We start from the raw sequence: 7,107 nt of genomic DNA, 5'->3' as shown, positions 1-7,107 counted from the left end.
AAACACATTTCCTCAGATACAAACAATCAAATAAAATATTCTCAAGTCCTGCTTATAAGGAAAAGAGAGGCTGGGGGCAGCTGTTGGAACAGCCATGCAGAGCCAAGATGTATTGAGCTGAAATAGGCCTGTAAGATCAATGAATGGCAGCAAATTAGCACATAAATGCAACAGGTAACAGGGATGCGAGAATGAAACTAGGGTCATTCCTGCAGAACCCCAAGCCAAATGAAAGTCATCCCAGGGTACACGTGATAACAGATTCTCAGCATGTACACACTTCTTCACATACATAAAAACAGATTTTCTCAAATATTACATTTCGTTGCTAAATGAGGATTAACACATTTCAGAAATGCTTCAGTTCCTTATACCAAACTGAGTTTCCTGAATTTGAATTCATTCACAAGCACATTGCAACTTTTCATCCTGACTCACAATCTCCTTTATCTTACTCCCCCACAACAGAGGCCTGAGAACAAAAGAAGCAATTGAGCTGGCAAATGGTTACTTTTATGGCTCTGAAGGTGTCAACTATCCTAGTTTCAGGGAGACAGGATCTGCAGCTGGATTTGGGAATCACCAGAGTTAAAACAATGCCTGACATTAGTCTGCATTGAAAACACACGCTAAAAGGAAAATTACTGAAGAGGCTGTGTGAGGGGGCCCGTAAAAATGCAAGGATGCCCCACCCCCTCCATCCCCTTGAGAGCTACGGCGCTGAGTCTGGACGAGAAGAGAAGGAGCTCTCTTTTACATGCTAGAAGGGACACGCGGCTTCTCACTTGTTTGATTTCTGGCCTTTTACCCAGTTGCTTGACTCACTGATGGGCAAATCTAGAGTGCCAGTGCCATAAACCATAAGATAACATAAGAACATAAGAGAAGCCATGCTGGATCAGGCCAATGGCCCATCCAGTCCAACACTCTGTGTCATACAGGGCCAAAAAAAACCAGGCGCCATCAGGAGGTCCATCAGTGGGGCCAGGACACTAGAAGCCCTCCTGCTGTGGCCCCCTCAAGTACCAAGAATACAGAGCATCACTGCCCCAGACAGAGAGTTCCAACAATATGCTGTGGCTAATAGCCACTGATGGACCTCTGCTCCATATGTTTATCCAATCCGCTCTTGAAGCTGGCTATGCTTGCAGCCATCATGGGAAGGAAATAGAACTCCCCCGGGCTCCTGCCGCACTTTCTGAATGGGAAAAGTGAGGGCAGCAAAGGCACAAAGGCCTTCCTAGTTCCTATGCATGTTGACTTGTTGGAAACATGGTCCTCAGTGTAGTTAATTACCAGGCTTGAAAAATTAAGGTTACCAGTGCCACATTCCAGGTTTGGTCTGGAGGCTGATCTTGGTCTTCCAACTGAAGCTCCAGGCTTCCTAGAAATGCAGTATGAAAGCTGTTCCTCTCCGTAAAAGAAGGAGCTTTTTACGTCTAGTAAACAGGCTGAATTTAAATGGCATACTTGCTGTGAAAGCTAATGTACCAGATCCCTAAAATCTGAGAGGGATTACACACTGGTAGGCTGTGCTCTGCTAAGAGGAAGTAGTTTCCTTTTGTTTCCTTTAGTTTTAGCTCCAATACCTTTATTTTTTTATTTACCTTAAATTTGTATGCCGCCCACTCTATATGGACTCTGGACGGCTCTCAGCCACAATACCATAATAATACCTTATGGTTATAAAATCAAAAAACATATAAACAATTTATAATTTAAAAATTTAAAATGGTGCTATCAAATTTCTTACATAGGCGGTCCAGCTTCATTATAGTTCTTAATTCTCTGTTTTGCTCTATTAGGTGTCTTATAGATGGATGGTAGTATTCAGCGACATACTAGTGGCAGCTCCTCACGCATTAGTTACTGTAGGCCTGCTGGAAAAGGTTGGTTTGATAGGCCCTGTGGAATTGGGAGAGATCCCACAGGGCTCTCGTTCCATAAAGTGCGTTCCATACATTAGGGGCTGACACAGAGAAGGCCCTCCTCCGTGTAGAGCATAATCTGGCCTCCCTTGGTCCGGGGATGGATAACAGATGTTGGCTTCCTGAACTCAGTGCTCTCTGGGGTATATATGGAGAAAGGCGATCTCTTAGATAGACAGGTCCTTGGCCATATAGGGCTTTAAAGGTCAATACCAACACTTTGAAGCAGATTCGGTACACAATAGGCAGCCAGTGCAGCTCTTTCAGCACTGGTTGAATGTGCTCCCACCAAGGGAGCCCCATTAACAACCACGCTGCAGTGTTCTGCACTAGCTGCAGAATTTATTTTGCTTACAACCCTCTCCTTTCTCTATTTTAGGAGGTGTGGGGAGAGGGAGAAAAGTAAGGGCAAGAAGTCATGGTGAGTTGGGAGGTGATGTGGGTGTTGCAGAGGTTTTAATTATTTTTATCTTGTTTTTTTTACCTGTTCTGCAGCTCTTTTAGCTTCCATGTCCAGAGGCAGCAAACCTCTGAATATCAGCACTGGGAGACAGCAGCAGTCTAGGGACACAGCTTCTCTATGGCTATTTGGGGGGTGGAGCTGTGGCTCAGTGGTAGAACATCTGCCTTGCATGCACAAGATCCCAAGTTCAATCCCCAGCATCTCCAACTAACATTAGAAAAGGTAGGAGGTGATGTGAATGATCTCAGCCTGAGACCTTGGAGAGCCACCGCTGGTCTGAGTAGACAATACTGACTTCAAAGAACCTATGGTCTGATTCTGTACAAGGCAGCTTCATGTGTGCTTGTCTGGTTGGCCCTCTGTGGCAACAATTTGGCCACAAACAGGATACTGGACTAGATAGACCACTGGTCTGTTCCAGCAGGCTGTACTCATGTTCTAGGTTTTCAAAAGCAAAATTGACAAAATGCCGATGCAGAACAATGCAGATGTAGAAAGAAGAAGACCCCCATCCAAATGGCTCTATGCAAGGATCATAAAAGGTGCTCCAGAATCCACTTAATGTAGGGTCTGCTGTTCACATCTCCTTCTCAATCTGTATATTAGCTTCAAAAACATCTACTTCCAAAATATTTCCCTTGCCATAGCCATCAAAATGCAGCCCTTTTATTTTGTATCTCTCTTCCAAAAAGTCATTATATTCTATTTACAAGTTTTCAGTTTCTTTGGTACTGGTAAAATGCCCATGTATTTAAAATTGAATTATTCAGCCATTCCCACCCACCCCTTTTACTCAAGGCTCCTAAAAATACATCTCAGCTTCCTTCCACCTTGTCATGATAGTGCTATGCCCCTCTAAAGCAAATGTAAGAACTTTTATGATATCTTTATTACAGAGGTGTTGGTTAACCTTTACTCAAAGAGAACAGGTATGGTAGGCTTAGTAGTAAAGCTATTTTTGTTCATAGATCCAACATAAATAAGAGCCTTGCTCTCCCAAATCTACAAAAAAAAAAATCTATAGCATTGCATCCTCAAACAATTTAGAAGTTGATCCTCATTCAATTTTGATTTCCTCTTATCTTTATTTTAGAAAGTAGGATGAAACTCACAGTTTGGACCAGTGTTCTCTCTAAACCGAATTAGTGTGAGCTAGCTCACAGATTTCTAGCCTTCAGCTCACACATTTTTGTCTTACCACAAGAAGAATGACCCCAGAGCACACTAATGTATGCAGTAGCTCACTTTAATGCCAGTAGCTCACAATTTTAATGCCTGTAGCTCTCAAAGTAGAATTTTTGCTCACAAGACTCTGCAGTATAGGAGGAACTTTGGTTGGGACCACAATTTTCTAACCAAAAGATGGAGAAAGACAACCATCCTCTCCTCTCCCCTGTTGTGTGCTTACTAACCTGTATTCAGAAATTCCAGTAATGTTTGATATTGTGAATTTTGGGGACAGAGTTTCACTGGATAATTGCCTAGTCACAACCCTCTGAAGCCAATTTCTGTTCTATAATGAGAAGCAATTTATTTCCCTTAGCTTTGGTACTTAGATTCACATTTCTAAATCTGAATTGGTTCAGGCCTTGTTTCCATACTTAGCTCTAACTACCAGTTCTGTGTTTACAGGACCAGAGAGAACTGAAATGGCAACTCCAGGCTTGAAGCAGTATTGAAACTTCTGAGGATAACAGATGAAGCCATGGTATCAAGAGTTCCTCAAGGTCAAATCACAGCATGTTGGAAGGAGTTCTTTCTATAGTCCAGAACATGGAAAAAATGGTCAGATCACAAACTCTTACAACAGCGTGACTGAGAAAACACACAAGATGAGAAGTAGTTTTATAGCAGCTACCTGCAAGGATTGAGATGATGGAGTAACAAGCAATTAGAAAGGAGCAGGCCACCTATAAAGAACTGAAGAGAAATGTATAAACAGACACACAAAAATGGCAGATAAAATAGTTGTTGTTTCAAATATTCCTTGAAAATAACTGTAGTGTGACATTTTGTGGCGTAATTCTTCTTATTGTTATGATGATAATGATGATATTGGATTTATATCCCGCCCTCCACTCTGAAGAGTGTCAGAGCGGCTCACAATCTCCTTTACCTTCCTCCCCCACAACAGACACCCTATGAGGTGGGTGGGGCTGGAGAGGGCTCTCACAGCAGCTGCCCTTTCAAGGACAACCTCTGCCAGTGCTATGGCTGACCCAAGGCCATGCCAGCAGGTGCAAGTGGAGGAGTGGGGAATCAAACCCGGTTCTCCCAGATAAGAGTCCGCACACTTAACCACTACTCCAAACTGGCTCTCCAGTTAGAAAGACCCAGGACTTTTTTTGAGCAGGAATGCAGTTCTGGCTGGCTTGGTGTGTAAGGGGGTGTGGCCTAATAGCCAAATGAGTTCCTCCTGGGCCTTTTCTTTACAAAAACATGAGCAAAACTATGGTGGCATCAGGGGGCATGGCCTAATATGCAAATGAGTTCCAGCTGGGCCTTTTCTTTAAAAAACCAAAACCCTGGAAAGACCATCAGTTTCAGGGAATATGTGGGGGGAGGGATCTCTTGTATTGAATCCTGATACAAGACAGTGTGTGATAGTATTTTCCAATTGCTCAATACCCACTATATTGTTGTGAGACTGCAGTATGCCAATTGTGAATGGGTCTCACCACTACAGTTTTGCAGATAGTTTCAGGCGGATAGCCATGTTTATCTGTAGTAGTAGAACAAAACTGAAGTTCCTTAGTGTCTTAAATAACAAAATTTTCCAGGATTTCACAAGTCAAAGTTTACTTCATCTGGTATTTGGTAAAGTGAATTTGACTCACAAAAACTCATACCCTGGAAAATTCTGTTGGTCTTCAAAACACTACTGGACAAATTATTTTCCATGGTTTTTCCATTTCGCTGAATGGTAAAACACACAAGGTTAGCTTGTTTGCTGATGATACATTATTCTATCTTAGTAACCCTTTGAATTCTTTACAAAAATTTTAAAAAGTCATTGATTTATTTAGTGTACATTCTGGTTTCACAATTAATTTTTTAAAATCAGAAATTTACCCTATGGTGATAAATCTTCCTTTGAAACAAGACATTTTGAGAAAATTCACCTATAAATGGGTAGAAAAATCTTGGAGATATTTGGGGATTAACTTCCCAGTAAACCTTAAAGATTTATTTCAGGCTAATTATTCCCCTATTATTCTTTCAATAAAAAAAATCATTAGCAGAATAGTCAAAATGCAGTTTTTCAATTTTTGAAAAGGTTGATCTTTTGAAATCCTTTTTGCTACCAAAACTGCTCTATTTATTTCAAAATCTGCCTATTTCATTAAGCAAAAATATCAAAAATATTGTGCAAAACACTCTTAACTAGTATGTACAAAATTAAGTAACTTATATCATATAATAAACAGCCTACAAAAGTAGGCATACATTCATATACATCCAGTAGAAATCAAAGACAAACAGGAGTCTCGAATACAGTATTGCAGGGAGGACCCCACAGTCTCTTAATTTTCCAAACAGAGTACTGTAAACAACAGAGGTGACCGATAAAAACCACCCTAAACAAAAGCAATATTGACAAAAACATACAGAAACAGTTGATATAACGACCTGAAAGTTCCAGCCAAGTTCTCTATCAAACGCCCAATTTGGTATCTTAATTAGCGGCTTAGGCTGAGCACGCGGCTTTAAAAGATACTCTACTACATGAGAACATCTGGCTTGGAAAATTTGACAGACCAAAATTAATTTTGGACAACCCATTTCTAGAACACACACTTAAAATTTGGAACCAATATAGGGAAATTCTAACACCAGCAACTTCACAGTTCATGTCTTTTCTTGGACAACCATGGTTTCCTCCAGGCAAAGCATTAGGTGATTACAAAATTTGGAGAGAAAGAAACATTTTTAGGCTGATTGACATTACAACAAATGGCAAACTAAGCACAAAAACAATTAGAAGCAAAATACAAAATAACAATACCTTTTGATGCAGTACTGTAGCAGGAAGAGCCCGCTCTATCTATCAAGGCAGGTGTCCGTAACAAAGGAGGCTTGAGGCAAGATCAGGAAAAACAGCTAGGATTTATTTGATACACACGTGTGGTCTCAGACCAAAGATGGGCGTCTGAGCAAAGAACATTTGGGCGCGCAGACTTTATATAGCATTACACATTTGCATTGAAAGCAGCTTACACACAATATTACTGCATATCATACCAAAAAGTTTCGAAGCTGCTTGCCTTTTACTTAGTTCCCTTTTGGCGTGCAACTCCAAGCGAAAACCCCCTTTTGCTCAACCGCAAGCTGTTCCGCTTCTGTTAACCTTCGGTCTCTTAAGCCATTTGCATTAGTACTGTTTTTGCACACTTAGGCCTTTTGCTGCGTCCAGCTTCCTTTACCGCCCGCTGACCCCCAAGCTGAAGCCTCTGTTACAATATAGCATAGTAAGGTTATATAGTAAGCCATGGTAGGCCTGCAATGCACTCTATCAGCCAAGCATGTCTAGGCATGCCTCATTAAGCACACCTCTATTGAGTTGCTTATCCTTACATATTCTTTTCCCATTTAGTTCCATCCCTTTCCCAGCCTAGTCCCTCTTCAGTACCACCAGCTATTTGATGCTTTACACAAGGTAATTCTGATTACTTGTGTAAATAGAACACCAAATTCCTTTGAATCCCGTCTGAAGGC

This window comes from Heteronotia binoei, chromosome 9 (assembly GCF_032191835.1).
Source record: "Heteronotia binoei isolate CCM8104 ecotype False Entrance Well chromosome 9, APGP_CSIRO_Hbin_v1, whole genome shotgun sequence".
Classification (NCBI taxonomy): domain Eukaryota; kingdom Metazoa; phylum Chordata; class Lepidosauria; order Squamata; family Gekkonidae; genus Heteronotia; species Heteronotia binoei.
The sequence above is the reverse complement of the archived record's forward strand: the minus strand, read 5'-3'. Positions refer to the sequence as shown.